This window comes from Anomalospiza imberbis, chromosome 11 (assembly GCF_031753505.1).
Source record: "Anomalospiza imberbis isolate Cuckoo-Finch-1a 21T00152 chromosome 11, ASM3175350v1, whole genome shotgun sequence".
Taxonomy (NCBI): Eukaryota; Metazoa; Chordata; class Aves; order Passeriformes; family Viduidae; genus Anomalospiza; species Anomalospiza imberbis.
The window spans coordinates 1,018,559-1,043,063 of NC_089691.1; the positions used below are offsets into that span (position 1 = coordinate 1,018,559).

General features: G+C 45.8%; 1 protein-coding gene across 4 annotated transcripts in view; it reads right to left on the reverse strand.

Annotated features, from left to right (window-relative positions):
• The window catches only part of FBLN2 (fibulin 2), a 93,767-nt gene that overhangs the window by 42,477 nt on the left and 26,785 nt on the right, over nucleotides 1–24,505 (reverse strand). The gene's annotated exons all lie outside the window — the stretch shown is intronic.

The following is a 24,505-nucleotide window of genomic DNA, read 5'->3' on the forward strand; positions in this document are numbered from 1 at the left end:
TAGTGAAAGATTGGCTATCTGACAAAAGCCAGTATAAACCCTCTTGGGATCACAAGCTTTCTAGGCAATTTGTTACAAAAGCTCTCATAAAAAATATGAATATTCCATTTTCAATAACAGAAAAGTGCCATCCACATCTTCCAGGTTAGGACCCCTCTCTTCAATATTCTTGTGTGAGGCAGATTGCAGGGGCAAAGGCAGGGCTGTCACACAGGGATGGCCCCACAGTGACAAAAGCAGCACAGCAGTGTCCCAGCTGCTGGGACAGACAGGAGTAACTACATCAGCCTTACAGCACTAACAGTGTCATCTGTGTCCAGCTGGAGTCCTGCAGCTCTCACCCTTGAAGGTTTCCCTGTTTCACTACTGCTTTTCCTCTCCAGAGTCCCTTAGTCTTCTCCCTTTCCTACCTGCCAGCAAACATTATCCTTATTTTTCTTGACCCTTTTCCCCTATCTCCCCCTCAAATGCTATCTCTTTTCCTGCATATCTTCAGAAAATCTCCAACAAAAAAAAAAAAAAAAACAAAAAAACAAAAAACAAAAAAACAAAAAACAAAAAACCCACAAAAACAACCCCCCCCCAAAAAAAAACCCACAAACAAAAAAACCAAACCAAACCAAAACAAAAAAAAAACCCACCAAAAACAAACCTATTTCCCTCCAAGTTAGGACACAAAACAACCATCCAGCAAGGCCACCACTACTGATGCTACATTTCTCACCCGTCTGCCTTTTTCAGCCCCAAACCTCTGTGCACATCCACTCACTGACACAGCAGAGGTTCTGCTTTCAGTCAGGACCAGAGCTCAGAGTGCTCTCCCAAGTGCCATGAACCCTGAGATCATGTTCCACAGGTACTGGGGAAGAGCAGATCCCTTGTCCTGCTGGAGAGCAGATCCCTTATCCTGTTTGAGTGCAGATCCCTTATCCTGTTTCAGAGCAGATCCCTTATCCTGTTTGAGAGCAGATCCCTTATCCTGCTGGCGAGCAGATCCCTTATCCTGTTTGAGAGCAGATCCCTTATCCTGCTGGAGAGCAGATCCCTTATCCTGTTTCAGAGCAGATCTCATCCTGCTGGAGAGCAGATCCCTTATCCTGCTGGAGAGCAGATCCCTTATCCTGTTTCAGAGCAGATCCATTATCCTGTTTCTGAGCAGATCCCTTATCCTGCTGGAGAGCAGATCCCTTATCCTGTTTCAGAGCAGATCTCATCCTGCTGAAGAGCAGATCCCTTATCCTGCTGGAAGCACCAGCAGGTGCTGTGTCTGTGCTGCACCACCCCATAGCACAATTCCTGTGTGCAGCCCCCGGAGCCAGGGGATGAAATTAGAGTAACCTGACACTTGCACCGAATCCATGCAATTGGAATAGATCACATTCCTGTGCAGCGGCTCATTGACTTCTCTATGACTTCTAATTCCCACTGTCAGCACACGAACTGAACTGATCGGCACCGCAGCCCAAGCGTTAACATTTCAGGAACCTGACAGAACATGGAAACCTGAGTTCAGAGCTTCACGAATTCCCAACAATGTTAAAATTACTTACATTTACAGTGCATGCAGTGTAAAGCACCACTGCCTCATGTAGTGTAACCATTTCTGATTGAAGGCTAATGACTTTTCCTACCATCATCTGTTAAAGTTATGACCAGCACAACTCAATGCACTTTATTCATGGAGGAAAGTTATTTCCTAATATTCAGTACTGAACAGAGTGAAAAGAACCTCCGAAATACAATTCTGCTTTCCACATCCTTTTATCTCTACCAATGTTCCCATCTTATAGTTGCCTAATTACCTGTGAGATGAAAAACTCCTTAGCCACTTCCAGCTTTCCAAGGCTTCATATCAATTTACAATGACATCAACTGTCACTGAAAATCAGTCATAAAAAAGGGTTTTTTTTTTTGCAAACCTCTGTACAGTAGACTTGGTACATAAAAACCAACTGCAAATGAGGAAAATGCACTTGCATTTAAACACAGAAGGTTACATTAGTTCCCAAGAATCAGCAACTGCCTTCAAACAAAATCACACCAAAAGCCCAAACTGCCCAGCTCTCTGCCAGCACCGTGTAGATCCAACTCAAACAGAAACACCATGGACAGGTAAAACTTTCTAAATGCTATTTCCACGGGATAGCTCCAAAACACTTCATATGTTTAAAAAGTTAATTAAATTTGATAAGTTTGCTTGACATCCAGTGATATTTGCTAAAAGGAAAGGCTCCGCCTTTTTAACTCCTGATGTAGTGTTTTCCTGTTTGTTCTACAGAAACAAGTTACAAACTGAATTTAGGAACTGTGTACCCAGCACCATCCAGCACCAGCCCTGCTGGAGGAATGCAAGGGATCTGACATTTTACTGAGCTATAATCACTGATAATTGTTTTAATTGCTGATTGCAGGTACAACTCCAATCACAACTCCACAAATGCCCAGCCTGTCCCAATTCTTCCACACTGCAATGCATCCACTTCTTTAGCAACAATTTTATGGCTTTAAATTCTGAGGACAGACTGACTTGACATCAATTAGAATGGCTTCAAGCTGAGGATGCTTTCCCTTCAACTTGGCCATAATTTAAATCCCAGCAGTCCAACTCACAATAATCTCTTTTCATGCATATCTTGAAAATCTCCTCAATGCCGTAAGAAGTGTTTTGGCTGCTAGCAAGAGGTATCATTCCCATTTCTAAAGATATGTACTGCACAGCTCAGGTCATCTTCACATCAGACAGATCTCAGATGACTTTTTCCTTCCTTTTTCACCTCAGATAAACAAATGGGTCCATCACACATCACCTTCACAGAATACTTTTTTCTTTTTCAAAGTAGGATCCAAGCCAACATGCAGTTTTGATATGTTTTTAACTGTTTTAACTCTTAATAGTGATAATCTTCACTTACCAGAGGTGGTGCAATACAAATTTCCCCTTCCAATTCTTCTTCCCCCATCTAAGAAAAAGGTGATTTTTCATGTTTTACAGAATCACAGAATCAATTCAGTTGGAGGAGACCTTCAAGATCATCAAGTCCAACCACTACCCCAAAACCCACATTCATTTTCTCTTTGTAGCTGGCAGGATTTGAGGAATGGAGGGTGCAGGGATGATGGCAAAAGACAAAAGTGCAGTGGAGCTGATGTCCCCTGGGTTATGACAGCAGCAGAGAGGGCCCTGCTCCTGCAGCCAGCGATGCCAAAGGTCCCGGTGGAGTTCCTGCTCCACGTCACTCTTCCTGCCAAAAGCCTGGTGCCAAAAGCCTGGCCGGTGCCAAGCCACAGGGAGGGGAGGCTGCAGCCATGGCTCTGCACAGCAGTGCCAAAATTCTCTGGAGCTGCGTGGCCGGACACACCCGGGCCCTGGGATGACCCTCCAGCTTGGAATGGCTCCTGTGGGCCAGGACCGCAGCGCTGGTCCCAGGGCAGAGTCCGGCCCCTGCCAGGGCTGGGGACACTGCAGGGCTCCAGAGCAGCCCACACTGCTCCTCCAGCTGGGAGGAGGCCAGCAGATCAGCCTCTTCACGCTGGAGCTGTCCTTCTCAGCCATCTCAGCTGAGGAGGAGCTGGTGCAGACTGTGTGCATCGTTTGCCTGATTTATCAGAGTCCATCAGCATTCCCACCTCCCTGAGACCTGGCTTGGCCAGCTCCAGCTCACAGGTATGAGCACTCAGGATTTACCCCCACACAGGATACTCACAGGAGTGCGTATTCTCAGTGGGGATTTACCTGCACACAGGTATGAGCACTCTCAGTGGGGATTTACCTGCACACAGGTATGAGCACTCTCAGGATTTACCTCCACACATCTATGAGTTTATTTCAGGAGAGGAGGAAAAAAACAAAGAGGCCAGCCATGTGTCCTGTTTGATCCACTTTCTACAGCTTAATCTGACGGTGTGAAAAATGAAAATCTGCCTTGTCTCATAGTACATGGCTTTTGAATGACATTCCTGAGAAATACATTTGTAAATAAATTATAATTGGAGTAAACTGAAGGACAAAAAGGCTTAAAAAAGACAGCAATGCCCTGGCAAGAAGCCAACAAAAAGTAAGAACTACACCTACTACTATGCTTCTTTCTGATTTCCTTAAAAATGGATATTGACCAAAAATCCCCCACACTTTACATACTATTCTGTGTTTCTTTGAAAATATCTGAGAATTTGCACTACCAATTATGCCTGTGTTTGTAAAACAGAGAGGAAGCTGCAATTACTTGGCCATTTCTATCTCCTTAAACCAATACTCATTTTTTCCTATTTCCCATAGGATTTCACAAGCTGCAAATGAGGGAAGTGGGTTTTTTACCTGTAGGGATTGATGATGTTCATCATAACCCAGGACCCAGAGGTAAGTAATTTTGTGTACAGTAATTGTTTGTAGGAAGAGCAGCCTTAAAACAGAATGACAGCTGAATTAGGGGTGCTGGGTACGTCTTCCATCACACCAATTTCTGTTCCATAAACCTCATGGCAGCTTTTAGCCCTGTGTGATGAAATGCTGGTGGCTTTCCCAGACTGGAAGAAGAGAGAATTAGCTTTTCCTTTTCCTTCCTGGCTGAAGAGGAATGACCTTTCATTTGAGCATGTTAAAGTGCAAGCAATTCCCACAGCCCTGTGCAGGCCTCCCTGCTACTCACTGCTCCATCAACCCACATGTCATCTACAGGCTTTGCAGCAGGGACTTTTAATTGTAAATTTCTAATTAGAAAAAGCAAAAAAACCCCTGAAAACTAAAAGCTGTTGGAGAACCCCACTGGATGAGCACACAGATTCTCCTCTGCTCTTCTGGCTTTTCCCCTTCCACATGGTGTGTGAAAGAGAAATGCCCCACAGAGCTGCACATCTCTAAAACAATCTCCAGTCTCATACACTGTGTTCAATTCATAGCCTGGAGGAGGAACACCAGCTTCGTCTGGCTTTGAAATCCCATCCCACAGAGAAGCTTCCAGGCTCTGGCAAAAGGAACCATGGAATCATTAAGATTGGACAAGTTCTGCCATCAGCCCAGCACCACCCTGTTCCCCACTAAGCCAGTCCCCAAGTGCCACATCCACACGTGTTTTGGAACACTTTCAGGTGACTCCACCACTGCCTTGGGCAGCCTGCTCCCAAACCTGACAACTCCTTCCATGAAGAAATTTTTCCTAATATCAAACCTAAACCTCCCGTGGTGCAACTTGTGGCTGTTTCCCCCAGAATGAAGGGATTTCCTCCTCCCTAAGCTGCACCAAGGGAAATATAGGTTGGATATTAGAAGAAAGTTTTTTATAGAAAGGGTGATAAAGTTCTGGAATGACTTGCCCAAGGAGGTGGTGCAGTCACCGTCCCTGGGTGTGTTTAAAAAAGCCTGGATGAGGCACTGGGTGCCAGGGTTTAGTTGAGGTGCTGGGGCTGGGTTTGACTCGATGATCTTGGAGGTCTCTTCCAACCCAGTGATTCTGTGATATTCTCTGATCTGCTGTGGAACCTGTGGAACCCAGCACTGAGGGACTGAGAGTGCAGGTGCTGAATTCACCTCTTAAAATTCTGCTCAGTCCCCTACCTTCTTTTCAAACAACTTCAGCTGCACATATGCAGTGTTTCAGCAGCACTAAGTTAAATCCCAGCTAGTCCATCAGTTAATAAACTATTTTTATTTCCCACATAGAAACATCACGTTGCTCATCCTCTGTTTTGGTCACATAAATCCTTGTCACAGAGAAATACCTCTGTTTGCCTTGGCCCTTGCAAAACCAGTTATTACAGTGTCATAAGGCATCCCCTATCAGGGAACAATTTGTTCCAATATCAAATCCAAATCTGCTCTTTTTCAGTTTAAAACCATTCCCCCTTGTCCTACCACAATCTACCCAAGTAAAAAATCACTATTCACAGAACTGAAAATCATTTAGGGGTTTGTTCTGGCTGTGTAAATTCCATCAAGCACCAAATACACAGTAAAATAAATATCTCTAAAGAGGAAGGTTCTTATCCTTCTTTTAGCTGGGGTATTTAAACTCAAGCTCCATTAAAACCAGTGGAAACTACCACAGCAGGCTGATACCTATCCAAGAGATAAAAAACTTCCATTTGTAAAAACAAAGCCCTGAAGTGACAACCCACAGTTTCAGAGTGATAGAGAAGCCTGCTTATCTGCTCATTAAAAGACAATTCAGAAACAAATTCCTCATTCTGATGAACCAAATTACTAACAGAGAGCTAAATAAATCTCTGCAAGCCTCAGACTCTTATTTTCTTGATTGCATATGTAATAAATACCAAGAGCTCGAGGTAATACAATATACAAGACGACTGAATCATTTTTTGGCCATAGTAAAGGAGATAATTTTAAAATGTTATGTAATCCTAACAGACTGACAGCTGAGGTAACCACCTCATGACAATCTATCTAAGGAACTATATGAAGCATGGCACTGTCCCAAAACTCCCCTCTCTGTCATCATTCATTCAGTGAAAACTCTCATCCATGTGCAAATTTTAATACTAGAAACTGCTTTCAGTATGGAAAGGAAAACTTTACTTAAATATGATGTAAGAAGCTTAAATTACTGCCAGAAATAAGTGGAGCACTCAATTAAAAGTAAAGGGGATGTGGTGCAGTGTGTCCCAGATACATCTTGTGGTACAGGTGACAGGAGGGCAGCTCCATGGCAGTGCTAATTCCATGGGCTTCACCAGAGTAATGAAAGCCCCAGACAAGTACAGCCAGTTATATATTCACTGCAGTGCACCCTTTATTGAACGCCAGATTCCATTTTGCCCATGGGAGGGTGAGGTTGACTTCAAAAAGGAAAAAAAAAAGCTCCCCAACACTATCCAGGAGTTGGAGAATGAACCTCCACCCCAAACCTCACCTAGGGCAGCACAGAGGGAACACTGGGAGGAGAAAGAAAGGCTCATCTGTTCAAGATTCCTCCTTGCACACATCCCACAGGCCTCCTGGCAGGAAATTTTAGTGTTTCTTCAGGATCAACAAATTATTGTAGCCTTAAACAAGAAGCAGAGGGAAGTATCAACAGTCTATTTACAGCCAGGTAACTCTGATGGGATTTACAGCTGGTAACACCTGCACCCTTCTCTCCTTTAGCCCATATGGTAGAGAGAGTCAGAAAAGGCTCTGTTGTACCCCCAGAGCTCACAAACATCTCCCCTGGCACCACAAATGTCACGTCAGCCCTGCCCACAGCTCCACCCCAGCTCTGGGGGCTCTGAATTCACACGTGGAACATTCTGCATGGACCTTATGGCACCTCAGAACACTCCAGCCCTCCAAGCGCCAACAAAAATTTCTTTGAATCCTGTGGTTTTGTTGCTTAGTTCACCACCCACCTAACCGCCTTCTTAAAACTTTATATTTACCTATAAAATTCAGTAGCAGCAGCTCAGGCCTTGTTACAGAGGTGACAGCTGAGAGGTACAGTCTCCATTTAGACAGTTGCACCCCATCACTTTTAACCCCTTGAAGTTTAATTAAAGCTGTAGAAGGCACACATCACATTTGGGAATGCTTTATACAGGCAACCACTTACTGAAAACCTGAAAGGAAGAAAGATTGGTTCCTCTCACAGACATACACAAAGACAGACACACACACTTCTGCAATCTGGGCTTCTCAGCTCCAGATCCAAGACTTGAGACAACCTGAAAATTTGACATGTGAATTTTTAACCAAAAACTTGTTAAAAATTTGAGTTAAATTTAAAAGCACAGCCAGGAGCACCAGTCATTTTTAGGCTGGAAGGAGGCTGAAGTGCTCTGCAGGCAAACACTCCCAGAGCTCCACAGCAATGGGAGGAGATGCTGATACACAGGAGCTGAGTCAGATGGGGAATAGGCAGCTTGAGAGCATCTGCAGAGCAGAATGGATGAGAGCTCTGCTGTGATGAGTCACCAGAGAGATGCAGGAAATGAGGATTACTCAAAACAGGAACCATTATCAGAGCAACATTATGTTTTATAATGGGAAGTTAATGTTTTATTCAAGTGATATTTGCTAGATATAATTCCTTGTATCCAAGCGAGTCTAGAACTCCAGCTCCACCTTGGATCTGATTTTCTGCCCAGTTCTGAACTCCCCCAGTTGCACAAGCCTCTTGATTGGGCCTTTTCACAGGCTGGGAAGCTGAATGGCATGAATGGGATTTATCATATATAATGGGATGTAGACATGGATGAACAGGGTTTTGGGGTTTTTAATAGATAAAAGCTCTTTGGGAACAAACACTTATCCCAGTACATGGTATAAAAGATAAATAAGCACTGTAAAATCTCCCATAGATTTTGGGAAGGACTGAACCTTAAAGAATATCCAGCTCTAGCCTTATCCCGAAATGTAAACAGTTTAAGGGGGTGGTTGTTGTCCACAGCCTGAAAGTAATTAAGAACTAATTCTCTACCACCTACAGAGCGAGAAATTGGAGAGGAAACATGGCACATTGCTAAGTGTGCACTTTTCAGTCAGAATCCTGCATCTCCACCCTCCTCACCGAGCCCTGCAGACCTGCCCTCCCCATCTCAAAGACAGAGATGACACCGGAGAGCCCCAAAGGCAGAGGGACAGATTGTTATCTCAAAATGAGGCATTTCCAGAGTCAGCTGCAATTGTCCCAAAACATCCATCCAGTGGGACGCTAGGGAGAAACATTCTCAATTCCCTCAACTGGGGCTCTCATCTGTGATAACTAAATCCTTGAAAAGGCCTTCATTCATTTCACCAAAACGTTTTCCACATTATTTGCAGAGTTTTTTTTCACTGAAAGAAGATGAAAGGCTTAGTTGCCTTATCTGTAATTAGACACGCATTTGCTACACATTCCTGGGACAACTAAACCAAATTTACCTTAATAGGGTGCTTTTATCCAGCTGAACTACTTTAAATTTGCTGCTGCTTTGTTGCACAGTAACATTTCACAAATAAAAGCCAAACCCAGTGCCACGAAAACAGCATTCCATGGCGTTTTTTTCCAGCTCTACAGACCTGCCGGGGCAAAAAAAAAAGGAGGAAAGCTTTGAAGCATGAAGGATTTTTCCCTTCCCAGTCTCCAGGTCCAAGCAAAGCCTTGCTGGAGCTGCCTGATGACATCAAACACATCCAGACATCCCCATCCTGGGCTGAATCCCTGCAGCACCACAGTTTTGTGAGGCTCCTCTAGCCCACTCCAAGGCTGGCTTTGGAGGACACACTCCAAGCTTGGGCCAGACCTCTATATTCAATTTAGACAAGTATCTATGGTAACTGTGGGGCTATTTTAAACCAGTCCCATTTAGCCACCTCCAGGCTGTATGTTAAATAGATACAAAAAGCCAGCCCACCCCATCAGGCGCTCCTCTAACAGCTTAGGGCATGTGACAGAGCAGGACACTGCTGTCTGCTCCTTTCCCTCCTGCAGAACATTCCAGCAAGGCTTCCTTTCCAGTCTCTAGTGACTTCTGTGGGTCTCAGCAAAAGAAATGCTTCGGTTTGGCTCTCATCCCCTCAAGCTGTTGGTTCCTCTTTGATTTTTCCTTGTTGCAGTGACCTCGGGTGCTGCAGGTGCACCCAAGAACTGCTGGGAGAGGTGTTCTCAGATCCTGCTGGGAGAAGTGTTCTCAGATCCTGCTGGGAGAGGTGTTCTCAGATCCTGCTGGGAAAGATGTTCTCAGATCCTGCTGGGAGAGGTGTTCTCAGATCCTGCTGGGAAAGATGTTCTCAGATCCTGCTGGGAGAGGTGTTCCCAGACCCTGCTGGGAAAGGTGTTCCCAGACCCTGACGGGAGAGGTGTTCCCACATCCTGCTGGGAAAAGTGTTCCCAGGCTCCCAGCCACCTCACCACAGCCCTGCAACCACCCCACCCTGCCTGAGGGCTTTGGTGGCTGGAGAAGGACTGCAACAGCAGTGGAGCAGAAACATGAACCACAGAATCCCAGAATGGGTTGGAAGGGATCTCTGAAAGCCCATCCAGTGCCACCCTTGCCCTGGGCAGGGACGTCTTCCACTCTCCCAGGCTGCTCCAAGCCCTGTCCAGCCTGGCCTTGGACACTTCCAGAGATCCAGGGCAGCCACAGCTGTTCTGGGCACCCTGTGCCAGGGCCTGCCCACCCTCATAGGGAAGAATTCCTTCCAAACATCTCATAAACAGTAAAGTCTAATGAATAGGTTTTAATTTGCTCTCTCCTTACAGGGTTGGTGTCTTTTGTTTGGTTTTAAATGTTTCAGATTTAGCTTTTCTCTCTGAGGAAAAATGTGAGTCTCCTATTTTTCTAAAAAACGTGTTTTAAATGAAAGTTGATGGCTTAGGGCAGCCACAGGACTCCAGGGAATGGAACCTTACAAATAACCTCGTATATTGGATTATGTGAAACATGTTGTAGAATTTGGCACTCCTTTAATTTCGTAGGTGATGTCCAAGACATACATTTCCATGCTGGGAAGAGTTTATTCATCTTCTTTACAAGCACAACACCTGACAAACAACTTTAACCTCATACCAGATTAACGCTCTGTGACTTGCTACAAAAGGCAGAAATCTGTCAAATTAATCCATTTGCATAACTGGCAGTTATGGAAGAAAAATGCAGCTAACAGGAAGCCAGGTGCAGGCTGTTTACACATCCTTGTTATCAAGCTACAGTCACAAATGCATTTGCTGTGCTGTGTTTGCTTTGTAAAGCAGGCCCTACTTTTCATCACTTTGAGGATTTTCTGAGCCCTGAGGCTCAGCTCAGCTCCCCAAGCAAAGGTTCCCTGTTTCACCTCCCCTGGCTTGACCTCCAGTGACCAAACCCCTGGGACTCTGCAGCACCCCTCTTTTAAGGGACGTGCCAAAATTTCCATCTGTCTTATGTGCCAAGTGTTTACATTGAGCCAGCTAGCATTCCCACAGCACCACACACATCTGTGGAGCAATTCTGCCACTTCTAAACTCCTGCTTACAAAGGTTTTATTTTCAATTACATAAATTGTGGCAACCGCCATCAATGCTGCAGAACTGAACTCTTCCCTGCTTGACAGACTAATTCAGGGAACGTGTTAGGAGCTATTTTAGCATCTGATGAAGGTGGATTTTTAGTCCACACAAGTAGTTAAAAGCTGGTCAGCAGTTTGAAAGTTAACAACCAAGTCTTACTACCAGGGAATAAGAAAAGAGGGCAAACAAGATAAAGGCATCTTCCAGCCTCAGCAGGCAGCTCCCCAGCACGCAGCTGGAAGTTCCTCTGCACCTTTTTTAAGGCATTTGATACCCAACAGTCACACACACGTGCCCAGCAGTGTTGGCTGCATTGACACACTCATCCTGCACACTGTGGGCAATGTCTGTACTGAACACCAGCTTTAACTCCTGTTCTAGGGGCAAGCCTGCACATCCACACCTTTGTGTGGGGGTACACCTTTGTGCTGACTCTCCCCCAGCTGCACGCACAGCCAGGCCTCTGAGCTGGGCTGAGGGAGCCCACATGGAGCCACCTTCTCTAAATTACCCAAGATACTGAATTAATAAAGGTTAAACTTTACCTTCTCCACCCTATGAGAGGGAGGGCCAAACAAACCTGCACTGTACACTAGAACTGATGGAGCAGCAGAGAGGGAACAGGTTATGAGAGGAGATAATTTGCTTTTCATCCTTGGGAGAATGCACAGATAAGGCAACACATAGCCCATGCTGAGAGTGCTGTGGGCTACTACACCGAAGACATCCTCAACACCCATTGCCAGCCTGGCTTCTCCTTGTGCTGCACCAACATTTGTTCCCTCTCACTTGCCATGAGCTTTGGCAGCTTTCAGGTTCTGAATCTGGAGCGGATTCAAGCAGCAAAAGGAAAATCTCAGCAAGGTGGCAGCAAACAGCCAGCCAAAACAAATGTGAGGGGGTTAGGAAACCTCCCTGGCTCATCTTAGGGAACAGAATCAATCACCACGTAAGCAGAAGTGTGGCCCCCTGGCCCTCCAGGAAATGGACTCTTTCCTGAACCTTGCAGGAGAGTGAGAGAGAGAGAGAAAGCTTGGACTTGATGATCTCTGAGGTCTTAGTTTCTAACCTTATTGATTCTTTGATTATATTATATATATACACATACGTTTCTTGCCATTAAAATATGAAATAGGAAACTGCTATGAAGATTTCTTCACTAATACCAGGACTACACCAAACTAAGCCAAGACTTGCTCCAAGACAAGCAGCATTCTGACCTAGTATGAATGCAGCCCACAAGGACAATTCTCATGATATATACTTAGAAAACTGTGCAATTCCTCTGGGTCTAAAATGGACCGTATGGCACAAAACCAACCATAGACCAGACATTTATGTTCAAGGGTATGATTAACTTTCTGTGGGAGTCTGAAGCTGTCTGTGCCACAGTTGAAACAGAGCAGTGAGAATCTCAGTTCTGTGACCCTGGCAAGGGTGGGGGAAGCATATTAATCAATCAACACCAGCTCTTCTTTCCCAAAGGAATGTGTTTGGTGATGCTGGATGAGCAGACATCAAGTCCTTTCCTGCCTGTCATGGGAAGAGGAACTAATTTGTGACCCTCAGCATCGTGTAGTGCCAGGGGCCATGTGCTATCAACTGCATGGCCATAAATGTCCCTTACGCAGATGTTCAGTTTGGGGAATTTACAAACAAAAGAGAAAAATGGCTAAAATAATGTATTTACACAGTGATCGTATGGTTTATGAGGTATTCATTTACTATAGATTAACTGCAAATTCTAGGAGAAGAATTTGAGTCTGACCAAAGAATATAACAAACAACTAAGTGCTTTGTCACTGCAAAGGAAGCCTTGGTGAAGTGAGAGCAACTGCTGTATGCCCATGTGAGATGTAAGGAGCTCTTTCTTAAAGACAGCATTTCATTTTTACAATTTCTGATGCTTAACAGTTGCCCTTCATTTTAAAGTAATGTCAGAGGAGTAGTGCAGCTAAAATGAGTCTATACCTCACTGAAACTAATGGGGTTAACACAGCATTGACAAGACAGGATCTGACCTTCAGTGTCTTTTTTCAAGGAACATTATTGACTCCATTTGAAAGCTGACTAACAAGCAAGCACTCTCTCTGAAATAGCAGGGTCAGATTTCAAAGCTGTGTAAATCTGTTCACCATACCAAGAGGAGACTTCAGTATTACCTAATAAAGGTCAGATCCCGTGGTTGAAGTGGTGCAGACAGACAGCAGTGCTGATGATGCACTGGCTCTCGGCATGGTCCAGAGTGAGAATGGGGACTTGGGACTGAAGGCTAAAGGAGGTTCAGCCTCAGCCCTGCAGTGCTGAGCTGTTCATCCTCCCCACAGGAGTGTACCAGTGCTCAGCCTGAACTCCCCTCTCTGCCACATGCCACAACTTCTCGGCATACCAAATTATTCACACTGGAAGGCAAATGTAACTGGCTGACTCCAAAAGCTCCTGTCCATTTTAACTGGCTGGTTACATTCCTCCAGAATAAGAAAACCAGCAGTGTAATTCTTTTTTCATCTCAGTTGGTTAGCTTCACATGGTTCCAGGGCAGTGAGAGTCCCTGCCTGTCCCACAACTTGTTCTTGGCCACACCACAGCACAAACCTGCCCCTCATGTCCCTGGGGGGCGAGGGTGAAGGAGAAAGAGCACAGACACCACCAGGAAAACTTTTCCAGGGCCATTGGTGGAGCAAGCCAAACGTCTGTACTTCAAGAGCCAAGCACATTGATCACTTTAAAGCATCGTCCAAAACTTCTGACACCACAGCACAAGATTTTGGAAAGTCTCTGTATTAATCTTCCACCAGCAAAACCACCATAGTCAATCCAAACTGACTGAAATTTAACATTTATGGAACCTTCTAATGTAAAGCCAGCCATCACTGATGGTCACTATGCTTTTCTTTTGATTCCACTTATCAACACTTATCAACTTTGATCCAGAACCAGGAAAAGTACAAATTTTATCATTATTTCATGAGACATTACTTAAGTGTATGTTATCTTCAATAAAAACAGTTCCTCAGAGCAAATCTCTTACAAAATCATTCAGCTAGAACACTATAGGTTTGAATCTGGAAATGAAAACTACTAGTAATTCCATGTAAGCAATTCCAACACCAGGAAAATTAATGAACATTGCAGAGGAAGGATTCTTGGATAAGTGGGAGAACTGTATTAATCTTCAGCTGCTTATAGGCCATAAACAAGATGTTTTATAGACATAGCTGCAGAATTACAGTCGGGTGTAAGGTAGCTTTAAAGCCATCAGCTGGAAGCTTGGTAGCCAAACCCTGACAGCACTTGGCAGGGATGTGGGATGGGTGTACAGCTCTCTGTGCCACCAGGCACACAGTGCATTGCCTTCACACTCTTATCCAGAAGCCTTTTCATAATCATTATTAAAAGGAGAAGAAAGAAAAAAAAAGACTCCTTAAACACCATTAAACTCGCTCAGAGCTTCTTGTTCTGCTTGTTCAACGCAGAAGAACACCGCAACCTTACAGAAAGACTGTAAGAAACCACCACTATGTAAGCTCCAATTTAATTACAAAGATATGTTTTCACATATTTTCATTTCATAGTCATGAAGTTCACTTTTGGAATACCAGACCAGACAACTTTGGACATGAGTCCCCTCCAGACAAGGCTCTGCTTTCCCAGCTCAGCCGGCCAGAGTGCAGAGTGTGCTTTGCTGTTCAGTGTTTGCTTTCCAGGGAATTCTCCTCCCTACCAAGGCAACATTTGTGTGCCTGGAATGTCTTTTCCCTGTGCCATCGGCATGCAGGAGGTTTGCTGTCGAGTATAACAAACACTGTGCTACAAACGACTGACAGTGGGTTCCTAAGTCCCTGCAGGATGTCTACCTCAGAACACGAATACAAGAAGCACTTTAGCCAATTCACTTCATACAAGATGTGTAACTCCCTAATATTAATCAATTTAACTTGTGCTCAGAAAATGATTGCAGCAAGTAGCACATACAATGTCTTTGAAGACTCAGACTGAACTTAACATAAAATAGTGAGAGGTTAGAAGAGAAGGAAACTGAGGTACAGCCAGATGTTCTTGTTGCAAGAACTCATTCATCTTCTTCTCAATTCTTTTTCCCTGCCTAGAAGCCAGCTCCAATCAAACCCCAGCTCCCCTGCTCCAAAGACATGCTGCTGCTCACAGAGAATGTAACAAGGAGGTGAGTGCTATTACAGATCACTGCCAGACTGGAGCCCTCACACGGTGCTAGGGGGGGTTATCACACAAAAAGCACCTCAGTGCCATTCTGACACCAGAATATATTGCATCAAATAGACTGAAAATTTTCTGGACCATATAAGACATCCATGGAAAATTCCCTTTTTCACATCCCATACTCTCTTCCTTTTCAACAGCGCTCACTGATGATCCTGTACTGAGCACACACTTGCTTTTCCAGTTGATTTGGATTTTGGTAACCTGTTGACTTCCCTTACACCACTGGAGGCATGTCTGCCTGCATTTCTTTCCTGCAGCTCTCCCAGAAGGCTTCCTGTACTGGTCCCCAGTGTCTGGTGGCCAACACCAGGCTGCAGGGTCCCCACACCAAGTCCCCATGCTAGGCAAGAACCCCCCCCACAGCTTCTAGAAATAACATTTCTACAGAGTGACCTTCTACAAAATAAAGCTCATCCTAAGCAGTCACCATCCTTACCCCTGAACCATCCTTATGTGCCCAATTCAGGTAACCTTGGTGGAAGGGTGTCCAGGACTAGCACACCTATTCATTGGGCAGTACAGGTCACTGCAGCTGCAAGCAGTCGCTTGCCCTGTGCATGGCAGCAGTAATGCCATGAGATCTCATCTGATGATTTTCATTATTTTTAATATGTACAGTTTACATACAGGAACAGCTCATAAGAGCATCAACTTTTATAACACCATTTAAAAGTTACTGATGCAAATCCTCCCCTTTCAGGCAACTCTTTGTACTGTTAAAAGCTTTCAAACCCAGAGCTGTTGAAGCCATAAAAGTTTATTTTAGTACTTGGTAATTCAAAACTATGGTCAAACAACTCTGAGCCCTTATGAACACAATTGGCCTCCCTGTGGTTCACAACAGCACCACAAAAGCAAGCAGCACTCAGACACCAAGGGGAAGGAATTACTGCTCGGGGGTTTGTGTGAATAGCACCATTTCTGATGTAGGAAGGGTTGGAGAAACTGCAGCTAGAAGTGCAGCACCAGGCTGGAGAGGGCAGGCAGGGCTGGAGAGGGCAGGCAGAGCTGGAGAGGGCAGGCAGGGCAGCCCCAGCACGAGCCCCCTGCCCACCCTGGCTACCCAGCCTCCCTTCCCACCCCAGTGCACCCACCTGAGCCACTGCCACCATCACACAGCCACCCCATCACCATCAGCCATCCCATCACCACCAGAGCATCCCAGGATGGAGGGAAAGCAGCAATTCCAGCAGGCAGTGACCAGCTGCAGACACGGTGACTCTGGAATGCTGCTGCTTACAAACCTGCAGGGTGCTTGGTGCGCCCCAGACGCCCACACGTAGTACTGGAGCAAGGCAGGTGGCTCCTGGGGGGCTCTGCAGCTCCCCGGCCCCTGGCAAAGGCAGGGAAGGGGGAAATGTGCAGAGGAGGTTTGCTGGCCCTAAATACAGCCAAATACTTCTTTTTCCTACCCATCTCCCAGCCTTTGGCTGAGCATAAACAACCCCAGTGCTTTGGGATGGCAATTTAGGACTTTCTGGTGACTTTGGAAAGGAATTGGTCATCTCAAGCAGAGCACAGACAGACTGGGAACAGTCAAAAAAACATAAAACCTGCTCACACATAAGGGGATCTTTATAAAATTCCAATTACTTGCTGGCGTGTTACCTAAGAATCCCTGAGAGGTAAGAGATATTGCTCGCTGTGAGGCCCGGGGTAATGAAATTACAAATCCTTTCATGAGTAAGCATATGCTAGAAAAGCTACGTTTATTTGGCCTACATATTTGAAACTGTTCAAAAGGTTATTGTCTCACAAAATCTGGATCAGGAATTACTAGTTATACTTTTATTTCTCTAACAAGAAGCTATATTCAGAGACGGGTTTAATTCCTCGGTGATCGATTAGAATAACAGATACATTACTGCAAAGAAGTCTCATTTAAATTCTGTTTTCTGAAGGAATATTAATCATGCACCAAAAAATATACTCTTGGATACTTACTATAAATAACCAGCAAATGGAGTCCCCTCGAGAAACCTGAAGAGACCAACAGCCTCGTCTTTTCAAGTGGGTAATTAATTTACACAAAAAAACTCCCATCTTATTTTCATACTTTGTCTGTAGCATGTTTGAATTTCAGAACTGAGATTCAGTGTTCTTGTTGCAAACCATGGATGGAGCTGACTGCAAATATAATGATTTTTACCTCTAAAGAACAGGTATATGAGATGGGTTTTCAAAGACATTTTGATGCCGTTCTAGGTTGGGTGCCCAACTCCAGTTGTATTATGGCAACAATTTGAGATTTGAACTACCTTAGTACCTAAACCCCCTGAAGGCAAGAATATCTGAAACCCCCCTGTGTTCAATGTCCCTGTGGAAAGCCTGTCCCACGAAGGCACTGCCCTGGGTTTGTGCTGCAGGGAGGATGGGTTCCCCTTGCGGGCCCCAGCCAGGTGTGAATGCTCCTTCCTGTTCCACTTCCAGTCATCCTCTGCACGTTCCCTTGGTGAGCACTGAGCACAATGGATTTCCTTATACAGAACACTCCCAGCCAGCTGTGTGAATAACTCCCTGTGCTGCAGCACCAACAGCCCGGGCTATAATGCACTGTCAGCAGAGGGAGGTCTGACTACACCTCACCAGCACACAGAGCTATGTGTGGGACAAGAACTGTGCTCTTCAGAGGGTATTTAATGCAGGCAGGAGGTTGTCCCACCTCTGTACCTACCTGTCGTGGTCCCCAGTGATTCACACTGCAGGCAGCAGCTGTTACCTTAATTTTAGGAGTAACACAGGAAGATGGAGAGCCACCTTCTTACACATCTCTGTTTATAACATTGCAAGGTACTGGGGTTGAAAAGAAAAGAACTCAAGATCTGAGCATTTCTTAAATTATTTAGGTTCTCAGAAGTCGGCAGACACCTGACTATGACAGGCTACACAGCTTGTAGCAAAGCATGGCACCCAATGTTGGCATTCTGCACACCAGGCTTGTGCCTGCATCACTGCACAAAGCCTTGCAGCTTTAAAAAGGATTGTCTAAACTATATTTTCTAACTAAAGACCACTATTCAATATACAGCTATGGATTAAAATACTTTTTAAGATAAAAAGCAAAACAGCCCCATAAAAGCCTGACACAAAAGTATTGTAGCCAGAAGCTCATGACCTGTGAGTAATATCTCTGGTTTAGAAGGAAGATGCACATGAGGAATGGGAGAAGGATGGTGGTGAGGAGGGTTTGGGCTCTACTGGGGAATTCCTGCAAAGAATAACATTCCCTATGAAGAGCCTGCAGCTCTGAGAGGCGCCCTGAAGCCCAGCCAGTTGGAAAAGCAACAGCAGGATCTGACCCAGTGCAGCTCCCTAAACACAGCCAGGCAGCAGCCATGCAGCAACATGTCCAGAGCCATCACCCAGACACAAACCCCAAAGCACCAGCACTTGCCCTTAAAGCACGCCCCTGGCTAGGACAGGTCTGGACACCGGGAATTCGGCTGCTGCCGGTGTGCTGCTCCCATTCCTCACATGAGACTGCTCCCATCCCTCACACGGGACTGCTCCCATCCCTCACACGGGACTGCTCCCGTCCCTCACACGGGACTGCTCCCATTCCTCACACGGGACTGCTCCCATCCCTCACACAGGACTGCTCCTGCCCCTCACATGGGACTGCTCCCATTCCTCACACGGGACTGCTCCCATTCCTCACACGGGACTGCTCCCATCCCTCACACAGGACTGCTCCTGCCCCTCACATGGGACTGCTCCCATTCCTCACACGGGACTGCTCCCATTCCTCCATTCCTCACATGGGACTGCTCCTATTCCTCACATGGGACTGCTCCCATCCCTCACACGGGACTGCTCCTGCCCCTCACATGGGACTGCTCCCATTCCTCACACGGGACTGCTCCTGCCCCTCACATGGGACTGCTCCCATTCCTCACATGGGACTGCTCCCATTCCTCCATTCCCCACAGGGGACTGCTCTCATTCCTCACATGGGACTGCTCCTGCCCCTCACATGGGACTGCTCCCATTCCTCACATGGGACTGCTCCCATTCCTCCATTCCCCACAGGGGACTGCTCTCATTCCTCACATGGGACTGCTCCCATCCCTCACATGGGACTGCTCCCATTCCTCACATGGGACTGCTCCCATTCCTCCATTCCCCACAGGGGACTGCTCCCATTCCTCACACGGGACTGCTCCCATTCCTCACATGGGACTGCTCCCATCCCTCACACGGGACTGCTCCTGCCCCTCACACGGGACTGCTCCCATTCCTCCATTCCTCACATGGGACTGCTCCCATTCCTCACATGGGACTGCTCCCATCCCTCACATGGGACTGCTCCCATTCCTCACATGGGACTGCTCCCGTCCCTCACACGGGACTGCTCCCATCCCTCACACGGGACTGCTCCCGTCCCTCACACGGGACTGCTCCCATCCCTCACACGGGACTGCTCCCGTCCCTCACACGGGACTGCTCCCATTCTTCAGACGGGACTGCTCCCGTCCCTCACACGGGACTGCTCCCATCCCTCACACGGGACTGCTCCCATCCCTCACACGGGACTGCTCCCATTCCTCCATTCCTCACACGGGACTGCTCCCATCCCTCACACGGGACTGCTCCCATTCCTCACACGGAACTGCTCCCGTCCCTCACATGGGACTGCTCCCGTCCCTCACACGGGACTGCTCCCATCCCTCACACAGGACTGCTCCCATCCCTCACACGGGACTGCTCCCATTCCTCACACGGGACTGCTCCCATCCCTCACACGGGACTGCTCCCGTCCCTCACACGGGACTGCTCCCATTCCTCACACGGGACTGCTCCCGTCCCTCACATGAGACTGCTCCCGTCCCTCACACGGGACTGCTCCCATTCCTCCATTCCTCACACGGGACTGCTCCCATCCCTCACACGGGACTGCTCCCATTCCTCACACGGAACTGCTCCCGTCCCTCACATGGGACTGCTCCTGTCCCTCACACGGGACTGCTCCTGTCCCTCACACGGGACTGCTCCAAGCACTGGATACAGACCTAACTGCTGCAGACACTGAAAGCAGGAGCTGAGGGAGCAGAGAGCCAGAATGGATATACTCTGGCTACTGTTTATTGCAGAGTCTGTGAAGAGTTACTCTGAGTGCACTCTGCTGTGTCATTTGGGCAGGTTTGGGCTTTCCTTGCACCCTGTGCTCACAAATCCATGCCTGAGGTGACAAGGGAAGGGTGCAGGAAAGGCTGTGCACCAGCAGCTGTGAGGGAATCAGCCCTCCACATATCGTACGTGGGATGTTTTCATTTATAGAAATGGTTGAATTATTTCCCTTTTTCCTTCTAAACTAGCATCTGGCTGCCTAATAAAGTACAAAGGCCACTTTTGGCAGAACAGATAGACATTTTTTAATTTTATAGCATTTTAGTCTTCCTCTCTCTGCAACTACCTCAGACTGCCTTATTCCCATTCGTGCTACCTCAGAACTCCAGCTACCAAAGGAACCACTGAACACTGTCACCCAGGGCTGCAATTCATGCTGATTCACACTTGCTGGCCCAGAGGCTTTTTCTCCTCGCACACCAGTCTCCTGAGGTTTATTTTTATTCCTCAGATATCTTATTTTGAGGGCTCAAAGCTGATTTCTTCCTGTTACAGAAAAGACTAGGATAAAGTAGAGAACACAGGATTAAGCCTGGGGTAATTCAAGTAAAAATGAGATAACACTTCACCTGATATCAAAAAATCCCAACTAATTGCAAACAGAGTTTGATTCTGAAGGACCATGCAAGCATTCTCCCACCTCCAGTGCTTTTCATGGTGGCAGTAAGAAGGACAAAGGGTGGGTGTGCTCAGGGAATGCTTCCAAACCCTCACTGCAGGTCTGCTTTCACAGAGTTATAGAATATCCAGGCTGGAAGACACCAAAAGGACCATCAAGTCCAACTCCTGGACCTGCACATGGATCTGTCTGATCTCATTTCAGAAATTCAAGGTCATCTTTTTCCAGGAGTTTCAGAATCAGCAAACATGCAGCAGATGGGTGGGTTGGAATCTCAGCTACATCCTCAGAAGTTTCACAGGAACCTTGCAGAAGCTCCTGCCTGGGCAGGATTCACCTGCAATAAATGCTACTCTCACATCCACTGATCTCAAATCCCAAATTGGTGCAATTCACTTCAGCTTGAAAACAATTATCTTTATCTCTAAAAGCCACCAGAGTAAAAAAAAATCACCGGTTGTGGAGGAGTTTAAGTGGAAAAACACCTCCACTCTGAAACATGACAGGTCCAGCTAGATCCAAACTGCTGCTGAGCCTGCCAAAACCAGAATGCAAATCATAAAACATTCACAGTGAGGCTGCTTGCTACCTGAGTTACATTTATCCAAGGAATAGCACTCTACTGCCAGAGCATGGGGAAATGGAAGAAAGTGAGAAAATCATAACAGGATTTGACACTAAGTTCTTGAAATACATTTTAGTCAGCCCTGCCCTGATCAGGGCATTTTTAGGATGAGGAAATAGGCAATACAGAAATTAAAATTCCCCCCATTTGCTGCTCTTGCAGTAAGTGACAGGTAAGATCAATGTTTGGAGAGAGACTTTATAAAGAGAATAGTCTCCATTAATCTCATCCCTTCCCATGGTGAAAGCATTTAATTTGCACTTTCTCAGCTGAGTAATTACCTCTGCTGTACACTTACTACTCCTCTAGGAATGGAGTAGCTGATGTGAATACAGGGTAATACTACGGATGAAAAACAATGCTAAAAAGAAGAAAGAAAACCAAACCACAAAATTAACATTTCCTGAGCACCAAAATGTTCCATGTTGTTTCCACCATTAGATTACATATGAACCAGCAAAGATCTGGGAGATGAAAACTCAGCTACATATAAAATCAAAGGGAGATATGCAAAATACAAGTAATGAAGCCAAGTTTTTAACTAAAGGCATCAGGACCCAACCACAGCAGAATTCTGGGGCCAGCATACAGCTAAACTGGAGGAACAAATGCAACAGCCACCTAACTTGGGCTGAAAGCCTCTCTGGAAGCTCCCAAACATTTCTAAACTCTGGGGGGAAAGAAACACGAAACAAAACATAAAAATAAATCTAGAATGGCCGTAGAGTTACAGAAATGTACCCCAGAGCACTCTGCTGAGAGCTGGTCGAACAAAACCCTGCACACTGCCAGAGTGGCTGCAGCCGCATAAGGGAACAGCACAACAGCCCTACAGGCTCTGAAAAGCAGGGGACTGATGTAGTTTACATCATGCCAACAATTCCTGAAGGGAGAAAAGAAGTTATTTGGCAATTCTGGTAGATTTTGCCACTTTATAGTTGGAAATACACGCACAAAATTTATGTTTTCATTCTGTATCTGTAGGCGAGATTAATTTTTCTTTCAAGTCTGACTAATATCTTCACTCCCCCTCTACCACTGGCTCAGGAGTCACTGAAGACACAAGATGTATGTGTTTTATTACTTGAAACATATGGAGATACTCCCATGAATCACAACCACGTCAATTAAAGCAGCAGAACGAGTGAAAGCACTGCTATCCCTAGGCACGAGTGCTGGTCATGGCAAGACAGAGCTCTTATTTTTGGAGAAGGTACTGTAGCTCCATACAGATCTTCTACCAATATCCCTGATGGAAATGGTGGGGCAGATCAGGGACTGCCTAGCCAGGTCCCACCTGTCAGTGATTGTGGGTGATGGACATGGTGTGGGGGCACCAGTGCTGGCTCCCAGAACATGCAGCAGTTCCGTCGGGCAGGGAAGCAGCAGCCTTGGAGCTGCAGCATCTACAGCTAGTCAGAGAGTTCTGTGCTCCCACGAGACATTTATTTCTCATTTCTACCTCTGCAATATTTAAAGGAAATCGCAGGTATCTCAGCTAAGGGGAAAATGGCACCCAGTGATTCCCAAGCCTGCTTCTGTCAGCTGAACAATTCATGCTTGACATGCCATCCATCACATCTTGCTCCAGGCACCTCAACCTAATCCAGCCCCCAACCAGACCTGTCTCAACCAAGCAGTTCCCAGGAATCACAGACTGCGAATCACCCAAGCAGACTCTAAAATCCAGTACTTAGCTCTGCTGCTGAACACTTTCACCCCAACAGACTTTCTTAAACTCTCTCATTGAGAATTTCAGGATGCTCCACCCACTTTTCCTTTTTTGAAAGAAAAAGGCAATTTTATTTTTTAAAAAATCTTCTTTAAAGTTGCATCAAGAAATGGGTTATTGTGTGTCAGTCCTAATTCAGGCCCATGTATCATACACAGCCTTGGTGCATGGCTCAGATTTTGAGGGAGGCTGAAGCAAATAAAAGGGAAGTCAAAGGAAAAGGAAAAAGCTGTCATCTCCACCCATGGACCTGTCACACTTTCTGTTTGAACGGCCACGAGGTGCTGTGTGTGTCAGGACTTCGAGTCTGAGCTCCAAATCTGCTCTCCTCCTCCCATCTGCCTTAAACTTCTCCAGGAGATGGACTGGACAGCTCAAGATTTAAGGGCTACCTACACAGTCCAGGAGAAATGCCACTGCCCAAGGACTCATCAGTATTCTCTGCAAGCATCCTCCAGATGAGTCTCGTGAGAACATTTTGTGCCACATCTTGAAAGAGGAGGTACTGCTTTTGATTTGATGAAAAATGAATTGGAAATATGGGCTGTATATGTGCTAATTTACAACGATAAAGTTTGCATTCATTACAGTAATGAGCATTGCATAAAATATATAATCAACATTCCCTGCAGATGTCAAGAGGAATCCAGAGACAGGGAGGAAATAAGTATACTTGCCACAGCTGATCATAAACATCATAAACTTCCAGCCCCAAAAAAACATTAAGCAAGAGAGAGCCCTTTTTCTCCCTACTATTCCTCAGGGGTATTTGAGTATATCTCTCGAGTTCTTAAACTAATGAGCTTAGACAGGCTTTCAACCATGAGATAAATATTACAAGTGCTCTAAATATTTTTATTTAGAAGGTGAAAGCACAACTGTTTCACTTCCTTTCCAGAAGAGGACAAAATCTACAAATGTGATTACACTGAGCTGGTAACTGGAGATAACTAATTAAATCCTTCAATGTAGAGGAAGATGTTTCTTTAACATCACAACAGCAGTTAAAAGTAATTGAAGAAAACTGCCAGAGTTTAATAAATTGTCATCTGAAATAAAGTTAAAATACCAGAAAAGCCCATCCACTGTCTGTGAAATCAAAGCAAGGTGAGCAACAGTGAAACAGTAGTTATTCTGTGAAATGAAACACAAACCACCTCCTGAAGGGATGGAAGAAGGTTGGTGGTGGTTTGGTTGATTTCAAG